This window comes from Ambystoma mexicanum (assembly GCF_040938575.1).
Source record: "Ambystoma mexicanum isolate Mex_15411 chromosome 12 unlocalized genomic scaffold, UKY_AmexF1_1 Mex_chr12_unloc.1, whole genome shotgun sequence".
Lineage (NCBI taxonomy): Eukaryota > Metazoa > Chordata > Amphibia > Caudata > Ambystomatidae > Ambystoma > Ambystoma mexicanum.
The window spans coordinates 14,952,281-14,970,539 of record NW_027182322.1 but is presented as its reverse complement, the minus strand read 5'-3'; the positions used below and the strand labels follow the sequence as shown (position 1 = coordinate 14,970,539).

At 47.0% G+C, this 18,259-nt stretch overlaps 7 non-coding genes across 7 annotated transcripts; all 7 read left to right on the top strand.

Moving 5' to 3' along the window:
* Positions 1 to 259: 259 nt before the first annotated feature.
* TRNAA-CGC (transfer RNA alanine (anticodon CGC)) lies at positions 260 to 331 on the top strand. The gene has a single exon. It is a non-coding gene; the product is annotated as a tRNA-Ala (tRNA).
* Positions 332 to 2,724: 2,393 nt separating this feature from the next.
* On the top strand, positions 2,725 to 2,796 carry TRNAA-CGC (transfer RNA alanine (anticodon CGC)). The gene has a single exon. It is a non-coding gene; the product is annotated as a tRNA-Ala (tRNA).
* A 2,393-nt stretch (positions 2,797 to 5,189) lies between these two features.
* Positions 5,190 to 5,261, top strand: TRNAA-CGC (transfer RNA alanine (anticodon CGC)). The gene has a single exon. It is a non-coding gene; the product is annotated as a tRNA-Ala (tRNA).
* Positions 5,262 to 7,650: 2,389 nt separating this feature from the next.
* TRNAA-CGC (transfer RNA alanine (anticodon CGC)) lies at positions 7,651 to 7,722 on the top strand. Its single transcript has one exon. It is a non-coding gene; the product is annotated as a tRNA-Ala (tRNA).
* A 3,294-nt stretch (positions 7,723 to 11,016) lies between these two features.
* TRNAA-CGC (transfer RNA alanine (anticodon CGC)) lies at positions 11,017 to 11,088 on the top strand. Its single transcript has one exon. It is a non-coding gene; the product is annotated as a tRNA-Ala (tRNA).
* A 3,294-nt stretch (positions 11,089 to 14,382) lies between these two features.
* TRNAA-CGC (transfer RNA alanine (anticodon CGC)) lies at positions 14,383 to 14,454 on the top strand. The gene has a single exon. It is a non-coding gene; the product is annotated as a tRNA-Ala (tRNA).
* Positions 14,455 to 16,843: 2,389 nt separating this feature from the next.
* On the top strand, positions 16,844 to 16,915 carry TRNAA-CGC (transfer RNA alanine (anticodon CGC)). Its single transcript has one exon. It is a non-coding gene; the product is annotated as a tRNA-Ala (tRNA).
* The last annotated feature ends 1,344 nt before the right edge of the window (positions 16,916 to 18,259 follow it).

The window sequence follows — 18,259 nt, the reverse complement described above, 5'->3', positions numbered from 1 at the left end:
TTTCCCTTTTTTTGACTGTCATATGGTCTCTGTCCACGAGATGGCTCTTTGAGCACGGTAATCCTCTGGTGGAATACTTCCCCTGGAAATCATCTCTTATGGAGAAGCATAATGCACACTGCTTCAGCTGACCATGTGCTTTTCCAGTCTTGCTCCCGTTTTCCCTGGTCTTTTGCTAGTGCTTCAGTTGGCAGCATATTTTGACCGGAAGAATTCTCCCAGGAAAAGATGTCTGCAGGACAGGCCCACTGCACACCGAGGGGATGTAGCTCAGTGGTAGAGCGCATGCTTCGCATGTATGAGGTCCCGGGTTCAATCCCCGGCATCTCCATTTGCATAAACATCAGTGTGATTTTGTCCCGGTTATTTTGTATTTCACACTGCAACTCGGGCCATGATTATAGGATCATCGACATTCATATCTATTTGTCTGAGAAAACGCTGGTGCCCGTATGGCAAACCTGCCTATAATATATCACTGAGGTTTACGTCCCTGCCAGTGTCAACATCCTGTATGCCTTCACAATCACTACAAATAGAAATGCACAGAGAGAAACATCACACCACAGTTTTAACGGTGCAGAATCGTGAAAGTATTGGCATTGCCTTGCGTTTCTTTTCAGTCGATTGTTTTGGTTCCGAATGTATAGCTCCACCATTGTACCTTTGTAGCATATGATGCCTAGCTTTAAAAATAATTTGTTTTCACTGGATGTGGCCACAGATGTGCCTCTGTTGTCAACCTAAGTCGATCAGGTTCTGTAACTTGTTAGTTTTGAGCTGGAATATCCTACCAGCTCTGCTGCTGGGGCCTATCTCTGGCTTCTAAAAGCAAAAGTCTTGAACATATTGATATTTTTCATTAGTTGGTCAGGGGAATTGCATGGGGGGGCAGCCTTTCTGCATGTTTCTATGGACAACCAGACACAGGTGGCTCTAAAATGAAGTCTGCCATTTGGAAACTCCAATTCGACAGTTACCGTCAGTTCTGGGCGCTGTTAGTCCCAAGCAGCCAGCCAGCATCTGGTAGATTTCACAGTTCCTTGCTGGCAGTGGGGATGTAACTCAGTGGTAGAGCACATACTTGGGAAGTATGAGGCCACAGGTTCGATCCCAGGCATCTCCATGTGATATTTTTCCTCAATTGTGGGCTTTTTATCCTGTACATAGGAATTAGGATGATGTGTTCTTTTGCCATACTAAATCCTGTTCCTGAACGTCTTCTCTTTGGAGCCGATGATTGTGGACATGCACGGTGCACCATGCTTCAGTGTGATGTCTGCTTTTTTCATTGGAAGCCTGTTAGCCTGATCTCTTACCGGGATGACACAAGGCAGACTCGTTCAGACAGAGGGGCATTGGCTGAAAATAGTGTCTCCACCGGTCCCCCTGCTAGGCAGTGGTGTCATTCTGAGGTGCTGTGCACGCTCACCAACTATCACCCCCTCTGACCTTTCCCACCGCAGAACACCCTGAATGCATTCAGCGGGTTATGCTTCATTCTAGGGCTGCAATGGATCGCCTAGTGGCAAAACCAATGGAAGCACCATTGACCTTCCGCAGAATTCCACTGCTTGTCTGCCTAGAGAAGCGACATCTGCCGAGTGTGCTAGGGACACTCATGACGGCAGAGCTATAGAGTGGTGGGTCCACGTTGCTTTCCACTAGCCAGCAAATACAGAAGGACATCCGAAAGAGGTGTCAGTCTATCTAGCAACATATGTGGGCTTTCGGCTGGAGGAATTCCTGCGCGAAATGGTGCTATCTCATTTTTGGTGTTTGAAGACATACATATATATATATATATATATATATATTTATTTTTTCTCCATAACTACACTTCTCAAATCTGGGGCATCTATCCGAGATGGCTGTGTCACATTATGTGATGTCTCAGGCACCAACGTGATGAGATCGACCTGGCGCTTTAACTTTGTCATTGTAAGTAGTAAGATGTAATTTGGCAGTTGTCATGTTTTTTCATATGCACTACTGCAAACCCCTTTCCTTACTTAGCCCACTCCCTCCTGAAGCTTTTAGGTGTGATGAGGAAGCGTCCTCTCAGCGGGGATGTAGCTCAGTGGTAGAGCGCATGCTTTGCATGTATGAGGACCTGGGGCATTTCCACTTGTTTCTCTTTTTGACTGTCATATGATCTCTATCCACTAGATGGCCCTTTGAGCACAGTAATCCTCTGGTGGAAATCTTCCCCTGGAAGTCATCTCTTATGGAGAAGCAAAATGCACACTGCTTCAGTGTGACCATGAGGTTTTCCATTCTTGCTCCAGTTTTCCCTGCTCTTTTGCTAGTGCTTCACTCGGCAGAATGTTTTGACCAGAAGAGTTCTCCCTGAAAATTATGTCTGCGGGACAGACACACTGCATACCGAGGGGATGTAGCTCAGTGGTAGAGCACTTGCTTTGCATGGATGAGGCCCTGGGTCCAATCCCTGGCATCTCCAATTGTTTCCCTTTTTTTGACTGTCATATGGTCTCTGTCCACGAGATGGCTCTTTGAGCACGGTAATCCTCTGGTGGAATACTTCCCCTGGAAGTCATCTCTTATGGAGAAGCATAATGCACACTGCTTCAGCTGACCATGTGCTTTTCCAGTCTTGCTCCCGTTTTCCCTGGTCTTTTGCTAGTGCTTCAGTTGGCAGCATATTTTGACCGGAAGAATTCTCCCAGGAAAAGATGTCTGCAGGACAGGCCCACTGCACACCGAGGGGATGTAGCTCAGTGGTAGAGCGCATGCTTCGCATGTATGAGGTCCCGGGTTCAATCCCCGGCATCTCCATTTGCATAAACATCAGTGTGATTTTGTCCCGGTTATTTTGTATTTCACACTGCAACTCGGGCCATGATTATAGGATCATCGACATTCATATCTATTTGTCTGAGAAAACGCTGGTGCCCGTATGGCAAACCTGCCTATAATATATCACTGAGGTTTACGTCCCTGCCAGTGTCAACATCCTGTATGCCTTCACAATCACTACAAATAGAAATGCACAGAGAGAAACATCACACCACAGTTTTAACGGTGCAGAATCGTGAAAGTATTGGCATTGCCTTGCGTTTCTTTTCAGTCGATTGTTTTGGTTCCGAATGTATAGCTCCACCATTGTACCTTTGTAGCATATGATGCCTAGCTTTAAAAATAATTTGTTTTCACTGGATGTGGCCACAGATGTGCCTCTGTTGTCAACCTAAGTCGATCAGGTTCTGTAACTTGTTAGTTTTGAGCTGGAATATCCTACCAGCTCTGCTGCTGGGGCCTATCTCTGGCTTCTAAAAGCAAAAGTCTTGAACATATTGATATTTTTCATTAGTTGGTCAGGGGAATTGCATGGGGGGGCAGCCTTTCTGCATGTTTCTATGGACAACCAGACACAGGTGGCTCTAAAATGAAGTCTGCCATTTGGAAACTCCAATTCGACAGTTACCGTCAGTTCTGGGCGCTGTTAGTCCCAAGCAGCCAGCCAGCATCTGGTAGATTTCACAGTTCCTTGCTGGCAGTGGGGATGTAACTCAGTGGTAGAGCACATACTTGGGAAGTATGAGGCCACAGGTTCGATCCCAGGCATCTCCATGTGATATTTTTCCTCAATTGTGGGCTTTTTATCCTGTACATAGGAATTAGGATGATGTGTTCTTTTGCCATACTAAATCCTGTTCCTGAACGTCTTCTCTTTGGAGCCGATGATTGTGGACATGCACGGTGCACCATGCTTCAGTGTGATGTCTGCTTTTTTCATTGGAAGCCTGTTAGCCTGATCTCTTACCGGGATGACACAAGGCAGACTCGTTCAGACAGAGGGGCATTGGCTGAAAATAGTGTCTCCACCGGTCCCCCTGCTAGGCAGTGGTGTCATTCTGAGGTGCTGTGCACGCTCACCAACTATCACCCCCTCTGACCTTTCCCACCGCAGAACACCCTGAATGCATTCAGCGGGTTATGCTTCATTCTAGGGCTGCAATGGATCGCCTAGTGGCAAAACCAATGGAAGCACCATTGACCTTCCGCAGAATTCCACTGCTTGTCTGCCTAGAGAAGCGACATCTGCCGAGTGTGCTAGGGACACTCATGACGGCAGAGCTATAGAGTGGTGGGTCCACGTTGCTTTCCACTAGCCAGCAAATACAGAAGGACATCCGAAAGAGGTGTCAGTCTATCTAGCAACATATGTGGGCTTTCGGCTGGAGGAATTCCTGCGCGAAATGGTGCTATCTCATTTTTGGTGTTTGAAGACATACATATATATATATATATATATATATATTTATTTTTTCTCCATAACTACACTTCTCAAATCTGGGGCATCTATCCGAGATGGCTGTGTCACATTATGTGATGTCTCAGGCACCAACGTGATGAGATCGACCTGGCGCTTTAACTTTGTCATTGTAAGTAGTAAGATGTAATTTGGCAGTTGTCATGTTTTTTCATATGCACTACTGCAAACCCCTTTCCTTACTTAGCCCACTCCCTCCTGAAGCTTTTAGGTGTGATGAGGAAGCGTCCTCTCAGCGGGGATGTAGCTCAGTGGTAGAGCGCATGCTTTGCATGTATGAGGACCTGGGGCATTTCCACTTGTTTCTCTTTTTGACTGTCATATGATCTCTATCCACTAGATGGCCCTTTGAGCACAGTAATCCTCTGGTGGAAATCTTCCCCTGGAAGTCATCTCTTATGGAGAAGCAAAATGCACACTGCTTCAGTGTGACCATGAGGTTTTCCATTCTTGCTCCAGTTTTCCCTGCTCTTTTGCTAGTGCTTCACTCGGCAGAATGTTTTGACCAGAAGAGTTCTCCCTGAAAATTATGTCTGCGGGACAGACACACTGCATACCGAGGGGATGTAGCTCAGTGGTAGAGCACTTGCTTTGCATGGATGAGGCCCTGGGTCCAATCCCTGGCATCTCCAATTGTTTCCCTTTTTTTGACTGTCATATGGTCTCTGTCCACGAGATGGCTCTTTGAGCACGGTAATCCTCTGGTGGAATACTTCCCCTGGAAGTCATCTCTTATGGAGAAGCATAATGCACACTGCTTCAGCTGACCATGTGCTTTTCCAGTCTTGCTCCCGTTTTCCCTGGTCTTTTGCTAGTGCTTCAGTTGGCAGCATATTTTGACCGGAAGAATTCTCCCAGGAAAAGATGTCTGCAGGACAGGCCCACTGCACACCGAGGGGATGTAGCTCAGTGGTAGAGCGCATGCTTCGCATGTATGAGGTCCCGGGTTCAATCCCCGGCATCTCCATTTGCATAAACATCAGTGTGATTTTGTCCCGGTTATTTTGTATTTCACACTGCAACTCGGGCCATGATTATAGGATCATCGACATTCATATCTATTTGTCTGAGAAAACGCTGGTGCCCGTATGGCAAACCTGCCTATAATATATCACTGAGGTTTACGTCCCTGCCAGTGTCAACATCCTGTATGCCTTCACAATCACTACAAATAGAAATGCACAGAGAGAAACATCACACCACAGTTTTAACGGTGCAGAATCGTGAAAGTATTGGCATTGCCTTGCGTTTCTTTTCAGTCGATTGTTTTGGTTCCGAATGTATAGCTCCACCATTGTACCTTTGTAGCATATGATGCCTAGCTTTAAAAATAATTTGTTTTCACTGGATGTGGCCACAGATGTGCCTCTGTTGTCAACCTAAGTCGATCAGGTTCTGTAACTTGTTAGTTTTGAGCTGGAATATCCTACCAGCTCTGCTGCTGGGGCCTATCTCTGGCTTCTAAAAGCAAAAGTCTTGAACATATTGATATTTTTCATTAGTTGGTCAGGGGAATTGCATGGGGGGGCAGCCTTTCTGCATGTTTCTATGGACAACCAGACACAGGTGGCTCTAAAATGAAGTCTGCCATTTGGAAACTCCAATTCGACAGTTACCGTCAGTTCTGGGCGCTGTTAGTCCCAAGCAGCCAGCCAGCATCTGGTAGATTTCACAGTTCCTTGCTGGCAGTGGGGATGTAACTCAGTGGTAGAGCACATACTTGGGAAGTATGAGGCCACAGGTTCGATCCCAGGCATCTCCATGTGATATTTTTCCTCAATTGTGGGCTTTTTATCCTGTACATAGGAATTAGGATGATGTGTTCTTTTGCCATACTAAATCCTGTTCCTGAACGTCTTCTCTTTGGAGCCGATGATTGTGGACATGCACGGTGCACCATGCTTCAGTGTGATGTCTGCTTTTTTCATTGGAAGCCTGTTAGCCTGATCTCTTACCGGGATGACACAAGGCAGACTCGTTCAGACAGAGGGGCATTGGCTGAAAATAGTGTCTCCACCGGTCCCCCTGCTAGGCAGTGGTGTCATTCTGAGGTGCTGTGCACGCTCACCAACTATCACCCCCTCTGACCTTTCCCACCGCAGAACACCCTGAATGCATTCAGCGGGTTATGCTTCATTCTAGGGCTGCAATGGATCGCCTAGTGGCAAAACCAATGGAAGCACCATTGACCTTCCGCAGAATTCCACTGCTTGTCTGCCTAGAGAAGCGACATCTGCCGAGTGTGCTAGGGACACTCATGACGGCAGAGCTATAGAGTGGTGGGTCCACGTTGCTTTCCACTAGCCAGCAAATACAGAAGGACATCCGAAAGAGGTGTCAGTCTATCTAGCAACATATGTGGGCTTTCGGCTGGAGGAATTCCTGCGCGAAATGGTGCTATCTCATTTTTGGTGTTTGAAGACATACATATATATATATATATATGTATTTATTTTTTCTCCATAACTACACTTCTCAAATCTGGGGCATCTATCCGAGATGGCTGTGTCACATTATGTGATGTCTCAGGCACCAACGTGATGAGATCGACCTGGCGCTTTAACTTTGTCATTGTAAGTAGTAAGATGTAATTTGGCAGTTGTCATGTTTTTTCATATGCACTACTGCAAACCCCTTTCCTTACTTAGCCCACTCCCTCCTGAAGCTTTTAGGTGTGATGAGGAAGCGTCCTCTCAGCGGGGATGTAGCTCAGTGGTAGAGCGCATGCTTTGCATGTATGAGGACCTGGGGCATTTCCACTTGTTTCTCTTTTTGACTGTCATATGATCTCTATCCACTAGATGGCCCTTTGAGCACAGTAATCCTCTGGTGGAAATCTTCCCCTGGAAGTCATCTCTTATGGAGAAGCAAAATGCACACTGCTTCAGTGTGACCATGAGGTTTTCCATTCTTGCTCCAGTTTTCCCTGCTCTTTTGCTAGTGCTTCACTCGGCAGAATGTTTTGACCAGAAGAGTTCTCCCTGAAAATTATGTCTGCGGGACAGACACACTGCATACCGAGGGGATGTAGCTCAGTGGTAGAGCACTTGCTTTGCATGGATGAGGCCCTGGGTCCAATCCCTGGCATCTCCAATTGTTTCCCTTTTTTTGACTGTCATATGGTCTCTGTCCACGAGATGGCTCTTTGAGCACGGTAATCCTCTGGTGGAATACTTCCCCTGGAAGTCATCTCTTATGGAGAAGCATAATGCACACTGCTTCAGCTGACCATGTGCTTTTCCAGTCTTGCTCCCGTTTTCCCTGGTCTTTTGCTAGTGCTTCAGTTGGCAGCATATTTTGACCGGAAGAATTCTCCCAGGAAAAGATGTCTGCAGGACAGGCCCACTGCACACCGAGGGGATGTAGCTCAGTGGTAGAGCGCATGCTTCGCATGTATGAGGTCCCGGGTTCAATCCCCGGCATCTCCATTTGCATAAACATCAGTGTGATTTTGTCCCGGTTATTTTGTATTTCACACTGCAACTCGGGCCATGATTATAGGATCATCGACATTCATATCTATTTGTCTGAGAAAACGCTGGTGCCCGTATGGCAAACCTGCCTATAATATATCACTGAGGTTTACGTCCCTGCCAGTGTCAACATCCTGTATGCCTTCACAATCACTACAAATAGAAATGCACAGAGAGAAACATCACACCACAGTTTTAACGGTGCAGAATCGTGAAAGTATTGGCATTGCCTTGCGTTTCTTTTCAGTCGATTGTTTTGGTTCCGAATGTATAGCTCCACCATTGTACCTTTGTAGCATATGATGCCTAGCTTTAAAAATAATTTGTTTTCACTGGATGTGGCCACAGATGTGCCTCTGTTGTCAACCTAAGTCGATCAGGTTCTGTAACTTGTTAGTTTTGAGCTGGAATATCCTACCAGCTCTGCTGCTGGGGCCTATCTCTGGCTTCTAAAAGCAAAAGTCTTGAACATATTGATATTTTTCATTAGTTGGTCAGGGGAATTGCATGGGGGGGCAGCCTTTCTGCATGTTTCTATGGACAACCAGACACAGGTGGCTCTAAAATGAAGTCTGCCATTTGGAAACTCCAATTCGACAGTTACCGTCAGTTCTGGGCGCTGTTAGTCCCAAGCAGCCAGCCAGCATCTGGTAGATTTCACAGTTCCTTGCTGGCAGTGGGGATGTAACTCAGTGGTAGAGCACATACTTGGGAAGTATGAGGCCACAGGTTCGATCCCAGGCATCTCCATGTGATATTTTTCCTCAATTGTGGGCTTTTTATCCTGTACATAGGAATTAGGATGATGTGTTCTTTTGCCATACTAAATCCTGTTCCTGAACGTCTTCTCTTTGGAGCCGATGATTGTGGACATGCACGGTGCACCATGCTTCAGTGTGATGTCTGCTTTTTTCATTGGAAGCCTGTTAGCCTGATCTCTTACCGGGATGACACAAGGCAGACTCGTTCAGACAGAGGGGCATTGGCTGAAAATAGTGTCTCCACCGGTCCTCCTGCTAGGCAGTGGTGTCATTCTGAGGTGCTGTGCACGCTCACCAACTATCACCCCCTCTGACCTTTCCCACCGCAGAACACCCTGAATGCATTCAGCGGGTTATGCTTCATTCTAGGGCTGCAATGGATCGCCTAGTGGCAAAACCAATGGAAGCACCATTGACCTTCCGCAGAATTCCACTGCTTGTCTGCCTAGAGAAGCGACATCTGCCGAGTGTGCTAGGGACACTCAGTGGTTTAAGTGGGGTAAGAAATTGAGGGGGGGCCCTCGTTTGGGGGCGTGGCATCCGCTGTGGGCGTGGCCTAAAAGTGCACAAATCATAGTAGGGTGCGCAAACAAATATATAAATGTAGTAGAGCATTTATATATTTGTATGCGTACTAATATGGTTTGTGTACTTTTCAAGCCACCTTTTATAAACATAGACATTTGTAACATATTTCTATGTTCATAAAAGATGGCTTGAAACGTACAAGCTCATCTTTTATAAAGCGTTGAGGACAGACAAAACCCAAGGTGGTTTTGTCCGTCCACAAAGCTTTATAAAAAATGCCTTGAATTGTGTACGTTTCAAGCCGTCTGTTATAAACGTAGAAATATTTCTACGTTTATAAAAGACGGCTTGAAATGTACACATTTCAAGGCATCTTTTATAAAGATTTGCCAAAGGAGACAGGCACCTCGGGCTCAGTGATCACTGCTCTGAGCAGAGATCACAGAGCCCGAGGCGTCTTTCACCCTCTGGGAACCCGCGGGCTCCGTGATATAATCTACATATTAGATCATGGAGCCTACAGGTTCACAGAGGGTCAGTGACCTGGCGAAGGCAAACAAAGGAACTGTAACTTCCCTGATGACCCCTCAGATGGGGGGTCATCAGGGAAGTTACAGTGACTGACAGAAGTGCCAGCCAGCCTCAGCGACGCTGTGGCTGGCTGGCACTTCTGTCCACTTGCCTAAGGTTACACTGGCGGGCACATCTCCCGTCGCGGCTGCGGCCGTGACGGGATAATGCGTCCTGCCATGGCGTGGTGGGACGGGGGGCCCCGGCAGGGCCCCGGCTCAGCCCCACTTTTTGGAGACTGGCGGGGCCCAGCCCCGGCAGGCCCCGGCCCACTTAAAGCACTGGGGACACTCATGACGGCAGAGCTATAGAGTGGTGGGTCCACGTTGCTTTCCACTAGCCAGCAAATACAGAAGGACATCCGAAAGAGGTGTCAGTCTATCTAGCAACATATGTGGGCTTTCGGCTGGAGGAATTCCTGCGCGAAATGGTGCTATCTCATTTTTGGTGTTTGAAGACATACATATATATATATATATATATTTATTTTTTCTCCATAACTACACTTCTCAAATCTGGGGCATCTATCCGAGATGGCTGTGTCACATTATGTGATGTCTCAGGCACCAACGTGATGAGATCGACCTGGCGCTTTAACTTTGTCATTGTAAGTAGTAAGATGTAATTTGGCAGTTGTCATGTTTTTTCATATGCACTACTGCAAACCCCTTTCCTTACTTAGCCCACTCCCTCCTGAAGCTTTTAGGTGTGATGAGGAAGCGTCCTCTCAGCGGGGATGTAGCTCAGTGGTAGAGCGCATGCTTTGCATGTATGAGGACCTGGGGCATTTCCACTTGTTTCTCTTTTTGACTGTCATATGATCTCTATCCACTAGATGGCCCTTTGAGCACAGTAATCCTCTGGTGGAAATCTTCCCCTGGAAGTCATCTCTTATGGAGAAGCAAAATGCACACTGCTTCAGTGTGACCATGAGGTTTTCCATTCTTGCTCCAGTTTTCCCTGCTCTTTTGCTAGTGCTTCACTCGGCAGAATGTTTTGACCAGAAGAGTTCTCCCTGAAAATTATGTCTGCGGGACAGACACACTGCATACCGAGGGGATGTAGCTCAGTGGTAGAGCACTTGCTTTGCATGGATGAGGCCCTGGGTCCAATCCCTGGCATCTCCAATTGTTTCCCTTTTTTTGACTGTCATATGGTCTCTGTCCACGAGATGGCTCTTTGAGCACGGTAATCCTTTGGTGGAATACTTCCCCTGGAAGTCATCTCTTATGGAGAAGCATAATGCACACTGCTTCAGCTGACCATGTGCTTTTCCAGTCTTGCTCCCGTTTTCCCTGGTCTTTTGCTAGTGCTTCAGTTGGCAGCATATTTTGACCGGAAGAATTCTCCCAGGAAAAGATGTCTGCAGGACAGGCCCACTGCACACCGAGGGGATGTAGCTCAGTGGTAGAGCGCATGCTTCGCATGTATGAGGTCCCGGGTTCAATCCCCGGCATCTCCATTTGCATAAACATCAGTGTGATTTTGTCCCGGTTATTTTGTATTTCACACTGCAACTCGGGCCATGATTATAGGATCATCGACATTCATATCTATTTGTCTGAGAAAACGCTGGTGCCCGTATGGCAAACCTGCCTATAATATATCACTGAGGTTTACGTCCCTGCCAGTGTCAACATCCTGTATGCCTTCACAATCACTACAAATAGAAATGCACAGAGAGAAACATCACACCACAGTTTTAACGGTGCAGAATCGTGAAAGTATTGGCATTGCCTTGCGTTTCTTTTCAGTCGATTGTTTTGGTTCCGAATGTATAGCTCCACCATTGTACCTTTGTAGCATATGATGCCTAGCTTTAAAAATAATTTGTTTTCACTGGATGTGGCCACAGATGTGCCTCTGTTGTCAACCTAAGTCGATCAGGTTCTGTAACTTGTTAGTTTTGAGCTGGAATATCCTACCAGCTCTGCTGCTGGGGCCTATCTCTGGCTTCTAAAAGCAAAAGTCTTGAACATATTGATATTTTTCATTAGTTGGTCAGGGGAATTGCATGGGGGGGCAGCCTTTCTGCATGTTTCTATGGACAACCAGACACAGGTGGCTCTAAAATGAAGTCTGCCATTTGGAAACTCCAATTCGACAGTTACCGTCAGTTCTGGGCGCTGTTAGTCCCAAGCAGCCAGCCAGCATCTGGTAGATTTCACAGTTCCTTGCTGGCAGTGGGGATGTAACTCAGTGGTAGAGCACATACTTGGGAAGTATGAGGCCACAGGTTCGATCCCAGGCATCTCCATGTGATATTTTTCCTCAATTGTGGGCTTTTTATCCTGTACATAGGAATTAGGATGATGTGTTCTTTTGCCATACTAAATCCTGTTCCTGAACGTCTTCTCTTTGGAGCCGATGATTGTGGACATGCACGGTGCACCATGCTTCAGTGTGATGTCTGCTTTTTTCATTGGAAGCCTGTTAGCCTGATCTCTTACCGGGATGACACAAGGCAGACTCGTTCAGACAGAGGGGCATTGGCTGAAAATAGTGTCTCCACCGGTCCTCCTGCTAGGCAGTGGTGTCATTCTGAGGTGCTGTGCACGCTCACCAACTATCACCCCCTCTGACCTTTCCCACCGCAGAACACCCTGAATGCATTCAGCGGGTTATGCTTCATTCTAGGGCTGCAATGGATCGCCTAGTGGCAAAACCAATGGAAGCACCATTGACCTTCCGCAGAATTCCACTGCTTGTCTGCCTAGAGAAGCGACATCTGCCGAGTGTGCTAGGGACACTCAGTGGTTTAAGTGGGGTAAGAAATTGAGGGGGGGCCCTCGTTTGGGGGCGTGGCATCCGCTGTGGGCGTGGCCTAAAAGTGCACAAATCATAGTAGGGTGCGCAAACAAATATATAAATGTAGTAGAGCATTTATATATTTGTATGCGTACTAATATGGTTTGTGTACTTTTCAAGCCACCTTTTATAAACATAGACATTTGTAACATATTTCTATGTTCATAAAAGATGGCTTGAAACGTACAAGCTCATCTTTTATAAAGCGTTGAGGACAGACAAAACCCAAGGTGGTTTTGTCCGTCCACAAAGCTTTATAAAAAATGCCTTGAATTGTGTACGTTTCAAGCCGTCTGTTATAAACGTAGAAATATTTCTACGTTTATAAAAGACGGCTTGAAATGTACACATTTCAAGGCATCTTTTATAAAGATTTGCCAAAGGAGACAGGCACCTCGGGCTCAGTGATCACTGCTCTGAGCAGAGATCACAGAGCCCGAGGCGTCTTTCACCCTCTGGGAACCCGCGGGCTCCGTGATATAATCTACATATTAGATCATGGAGCCTACAGGTTCACAGAGGGTCAGTGACCTGGCGAAGGCAAACAAAGGAACTGTAACTTCCCTGATGACCCCTCAGATGGGGGGTCATCAGGGAAGTTACAGTGACTGACAGAAGTGCCAGCCAGCCTCAGCGACGCTGTGGCTGGCTGGCACTTCTGTCCACTTGCCTAAGGTTACACTGGCGGGCACATCTCCCGTCGCGGCTGCGGCCGTGACGGGATAATGCGTCCTGCCATGGCGTGGTGGGACGGGGGGCCCCGGCAGGGCCCCGGCTCAGCCCCACTTTTTGGAGACTGGCGGGGCCCAGCCCCGGCAGGCCCCGGCCCACTTAAAGCACTGGGGACACTCATGACGGCAGAGCTATAGAGTGGTGGGTCCACGTTGCTTTCCACTAGCCAGCAAATACAGAAGGACATCCGAAAGAGGTGTCAGTCTATCTAGCAACATATGTGGGCTTTCGGCTGGAGGAATTCCTGCGCGAAATGGTGCTATCTCATTTTTGGTGTTTGAAGACATACATATATATATATATATATATTTATTTTTTCTCCATAACTACACTTCTCAAATCTGGGGCATCTATCCGAGATGGCTGTGTCACATTATGTGATGTCTCAGGCACCAACGTGATGAGATCGACCTGGCGCTTTAACTTTGTCATTGTAAGTAGTAAGATGTAATTTGGCAGTTGTCATGTTTTTTCATATGCACTACTGCAAATCCCTTTCCTTACTTAGCCCACTCCCTCCTGAAGCTTTTAGGTGTGATGAGGAAGCGTCCTCTCAGCGGGGATGTAGCTCAGTGGTAGAGCGCATGCTTTGCATGTATGAGGACCTGGGGCATTTCCACTTGTTTCTCTTTTTGACTGTCATATGATCTCTATCCACTAGATGGCCCTTTGAGCACAGTAATCCTCTGGTGGAAATCTTCCCCTGGAAGTCATCTCTTATGGAGAAGCAAAATGCACACTGCTTCAGTGTGACCATGAGGTTTTCCATTCTTGCTCCAGTTTTCCCTGCTCTTTTGCTAGTGCTTCACTCGGCAGAATGTTTTGACCAGAAGAGTTCTCCCTGAAAATTATGTCTGCGGGACAGACACACTGCATACCGAGGGGATGTAGCTCAGTGGTAGAGCACTTGCTTTGCATGGATGAGGCCCTGGGTCCAATCCCTGGCATCTCCAATTGTTTCCCTTTTTTTGACTGTCATATGGTCTCTGTCCACGAGATGGCTCTTTGAGCACGGTAATCCTTTGGTGGAATACTTCCCCTGGAAGTCATCTCTTATGGAGAAGCATAATGCACACTGCTTCAGCTGACCATGTGCTTTTCCAGTCTTGCTCCCGTTTTCCCTGGTCTTTTGCTAGTGCTTCAGTTGGCAGCATATTTTGACCGGAAGAATTCTCCCAGGAAAAGATGTCTGCAGGACAGGCCCACTGCACACCGAGGGGATGTAGCTCAGTGGTAGAGCGCATGCTTCGCATGTATGAGGTCCCGGGTTCAATCCCCGGCATCTCCATTTGCATAAACATCAGTGTGATTTTGTCCCGGTTATTTTGTATTTCACACTGCAACTCGGGCCATGATTATAGGATCATCGACATTCATATCTATTTGTCTGAGAAAACGCTGGTGCCCGTATGGCAAACCTGCCTATAATATATCACTGAGGTTTACGTCCCTGCCAGTGTCAACATCCTGTATGCCTTCACAATCACTACAAATAGAAATGCACAGAGAGAAACATCACACCACAGTTTTAACGGTGCAGAATCGTGAAAGTATTGGCATTGCCTTGCGTTTCTTTTCAGTCGATTGTTTTGGTTCCGAATGTATAGCTCTACCATTGTACCTTTGTAGCATATGATGCCTAGCTTTAAAAATAATTTGTTTTCACTGGATGTGGCCACAGATGTGCCTCTGTTGTCAACCTAAGTCGATCAGGTTCTGTAACTTGTTAGTTTTGAGCTGGAATATCCTACCAGCTCTGCTGCTGGGGCCTATCTCTGGCTTCTAAAAGCAAAAGTCTTGAACATATTGATATTTTTCATTAGTTGGTCAGGGGAATTGCATGGGGGGGCAGCCTTTCTGCATGTTTCTATGGACAACCAGACACAGGTGGCTCTAAAATGAAGTCTGCCATTTGGAAACTCCAATTCGACAGTTACCGTCAGTTCTGGGCGCTGTTAGTCCCAAGCAGCCAGCCAGCATCTGGTAGATTTCACAGTTCCTTGCTGGCAGTGGGCATGTAACTCAGTGGTAGAGCACATACTTGGGAAGTATGAGGCCACAGGTTCGATCCCAGGCATCTCCATGTGATATTTTTCCTCAATTGTGGGCTTTTTATCCTGTACATAGGAATTAGGATGATGTGTTCTTTTGCCATACTAAATCCTGTTCCTGAACGTCTTCTCTTTGGAGCCGATGATTGTGGACATGCACGGTGCACCATGCTTCAGTGTGATGTCTGCTTTTTTCATTGGAAGCCTGTTAGCCTGATCTCTTACCGGGATGACACAAGGCAGACTCGTTCAGACAGAGGGGCATTGGCTGAAAATAGTGTCTCCACCGGTCCCCCTGCTAGGCAGTGGTGTCATTCTGAGGTGCTGTGCACGCTCACCAACTATCACCCCCTCTGACCTTTCCCACCGCAGAACACCCTGAATGCATTCAGCGGGTTATGCTTCATTCTAGGGCTGCAATGGATCGCCTAGTGGCAAAACCAATGGAAGCACCATTGACCTTCCGCAGAATTCCACTGCTTGTCTGCCTAGAGAAGCGACATCTGCCGAGTGTGCTAGGGACACTCATGACGGCAGAGCTATAGAGTGGTGGGTCCACGTTGCTTTCCACTAGCCAGCAAATACAGAAGGACATCCGAAAGAGGTGTCAGTCTATCTAGCAACATATGTGGGCTTTCGGCTGGAGGAATTCCTGCGCGAAATGGTGCTATCTCATTTTTGGTGTTTGAAGACATACATATATATATATATATATGTATTTATTTTTTCTCCATAACTACACTTCTCAAATCTGGGGCATCTATCCGAGATGGCTGTGTCACATTATGTGATGTCTCAGGCACCAACGTGATGAGATCGACCTGGCGCTTTAACTTTGTCATTGTAAGTAGTAAGATGTAATTTGGCAGTTGTCATGTTTTTTCATATGCACTACTGCAAACCCCTTTCCTTACTTAGCCCACTCCCTCCTGAAGCTTTTAGGTGTGATGAGGAAGCGTCCTCTCAGCGGGGATGTAGCTCAGTGGTAGAGCGCATGCTTTGCATGTATGAGGACCTGGGGCATTTCCACTTGTTTCTCTTTTTGACTGTCATATGATCTCTATCCACTAGATGGCCCTTTGAGCACAGTAATCCTCTGGTGGAAATCTTCCCCTGGAAGTCATCTCTTATGGAGAAGCAAAATGCACACTGCTTCAGTGTGACCATGAGGTTTTCCATTCTTGCTCCAGTTTTCCCTGCTCTTTTGCTAGTGCTTCACTCGGCAGAATGTTTTGACCAGAAGAGTTCTCCCTGAAAATTATGTCTGCGGGACAGACACACTGCATACCGAGGGGATGTAGCTCAGTGGTAGAGCACTTGCTTTGCATGGATGAGGCCCTGGGTCCAATCCCTGGCATCTCCAATTGTTTCCCTTTTTTTGACTGTCATATGGTCTCTGTCCACGAGATGGCTCTTTGAGCACGGTAATCCTCTGGTGGAATACTTCCCCTGGAAGTCATCTCTTATGGAGAAGCATAATGCACACTGCTTCAGCTGACCATGTGCTTTTCCAGTCTTGCTCCCGTTTTCCCTGGTCTTTTGCTAGTGCTTCAGTTGGCAGCATATTTTGACCGGAAGAATTCTCCCAGGAAAAGATGTCTGCAGGACAGGCCCACTGCACACCGAGGGGATGTAGCTCAGTGGTAGAGCGCATGCTTCGCATGTATGAGGTCCCGGGTTCAATCCCCGGCATCTCCATTTGCATAAACATCAGTGTGATTTTGTCCCGGTTATTTTGTATTTCACACTGCAACTCGGGCCATGATTATAGGATCATCGACATTCATATCTATTTGTCTGAGAAAACGCTGGTGCCCGTATGGCAAACCTGCCTATAATATATCACTGAGGTTTACGTCCCTGCCAGTGTCAACATCCTGTATGCCTTCACAATCACTACAAATAGAAATGCACAGAGAGAAACATCACACCACAGTTTTAACGGTGCAGAATCGTGAAAGTATTGGCATTGCCTTGCGTTTCTTTTCAGTCGATTGTTTTGGTTCCGAATGTATAGCTCCACCATTGTACCTTTGTAGCATATGATGCCTAGCTTTAAAAATAATTCGTTTTCACTGGATGTGGCCACAGATGTGCCTCTGTTGTCAACCTAAGTCGATCAGGTTCTGTAACTTGTTAGTTTTGAGCTGGAATATCCTACCAGCTCTGCTGCTGGGGCCTATCTCTGGCTTCTAAAAGCAAAAGTCTTGAACATATTGATATTTTTCATTAGTTGGTCAGGGGAATTGCATGGGGGGGCAGCCTTTCTGCATGTTTCTATGGACAACCAGACACAGGTGGCTCTAAAATGAAGTCTGCCATTTGGAAACTCCAATTCGACAGTTACCGTCAGTTCTGGGCGCTGTTAGTCCCAAGCAGCCAGCCAGCATCTGGTAGATTTCACAGTTCCTTGCTGGCAGTGGGGATGTAACTCAGTGGTAGAGCACATACTTGGGAAGTATGAGGCCACAGGTTCGATCCCAGGCATCTCCATGTGATATTTTTCCTCAATTGTGGGCTTTTTATCCTGTACATAGGAATTAGGATGATGTGTTCTTTTGCCATACTAAATCCTGTTCCTGAACGTCTTCTCTTTGGAGCCGATGATTGTGGACATGCACGGTGCACCATGCTTCAGTGTGATGTCTGCTTTTTTCATTGGAAGCCTGTTAGCCTGATCTCTTACCGGGATGACACAAGGCAGACTCGTTCAGACAGAGGGGCATTGGCTGAAAATAGTGTCTCCACCGGTCCTCCTGCTAGGCAGTGGTGTCATTCTGAGGTGCTGTGCACGCTCACCAACTATCACCCCCTCTGACCTTTCCCACCGCAGAACACCCTGAATGCATTCAGCGGGTTATGCTTCATTCTAGGGCTGCAATGGATCGCCTAGTGGCAAAACCAATGGAAGCACCATTGACCTTCCGCAGAATTCCACTGCTTGTCTGCCTAGAGAAGCGACATCTGCCGAGTGTGCTAGGGACACTCAGTGGTTTAAGTGGGGTAAGAAATTGAGGGGGGGCCCTCGTTTGGGGGCGTGGC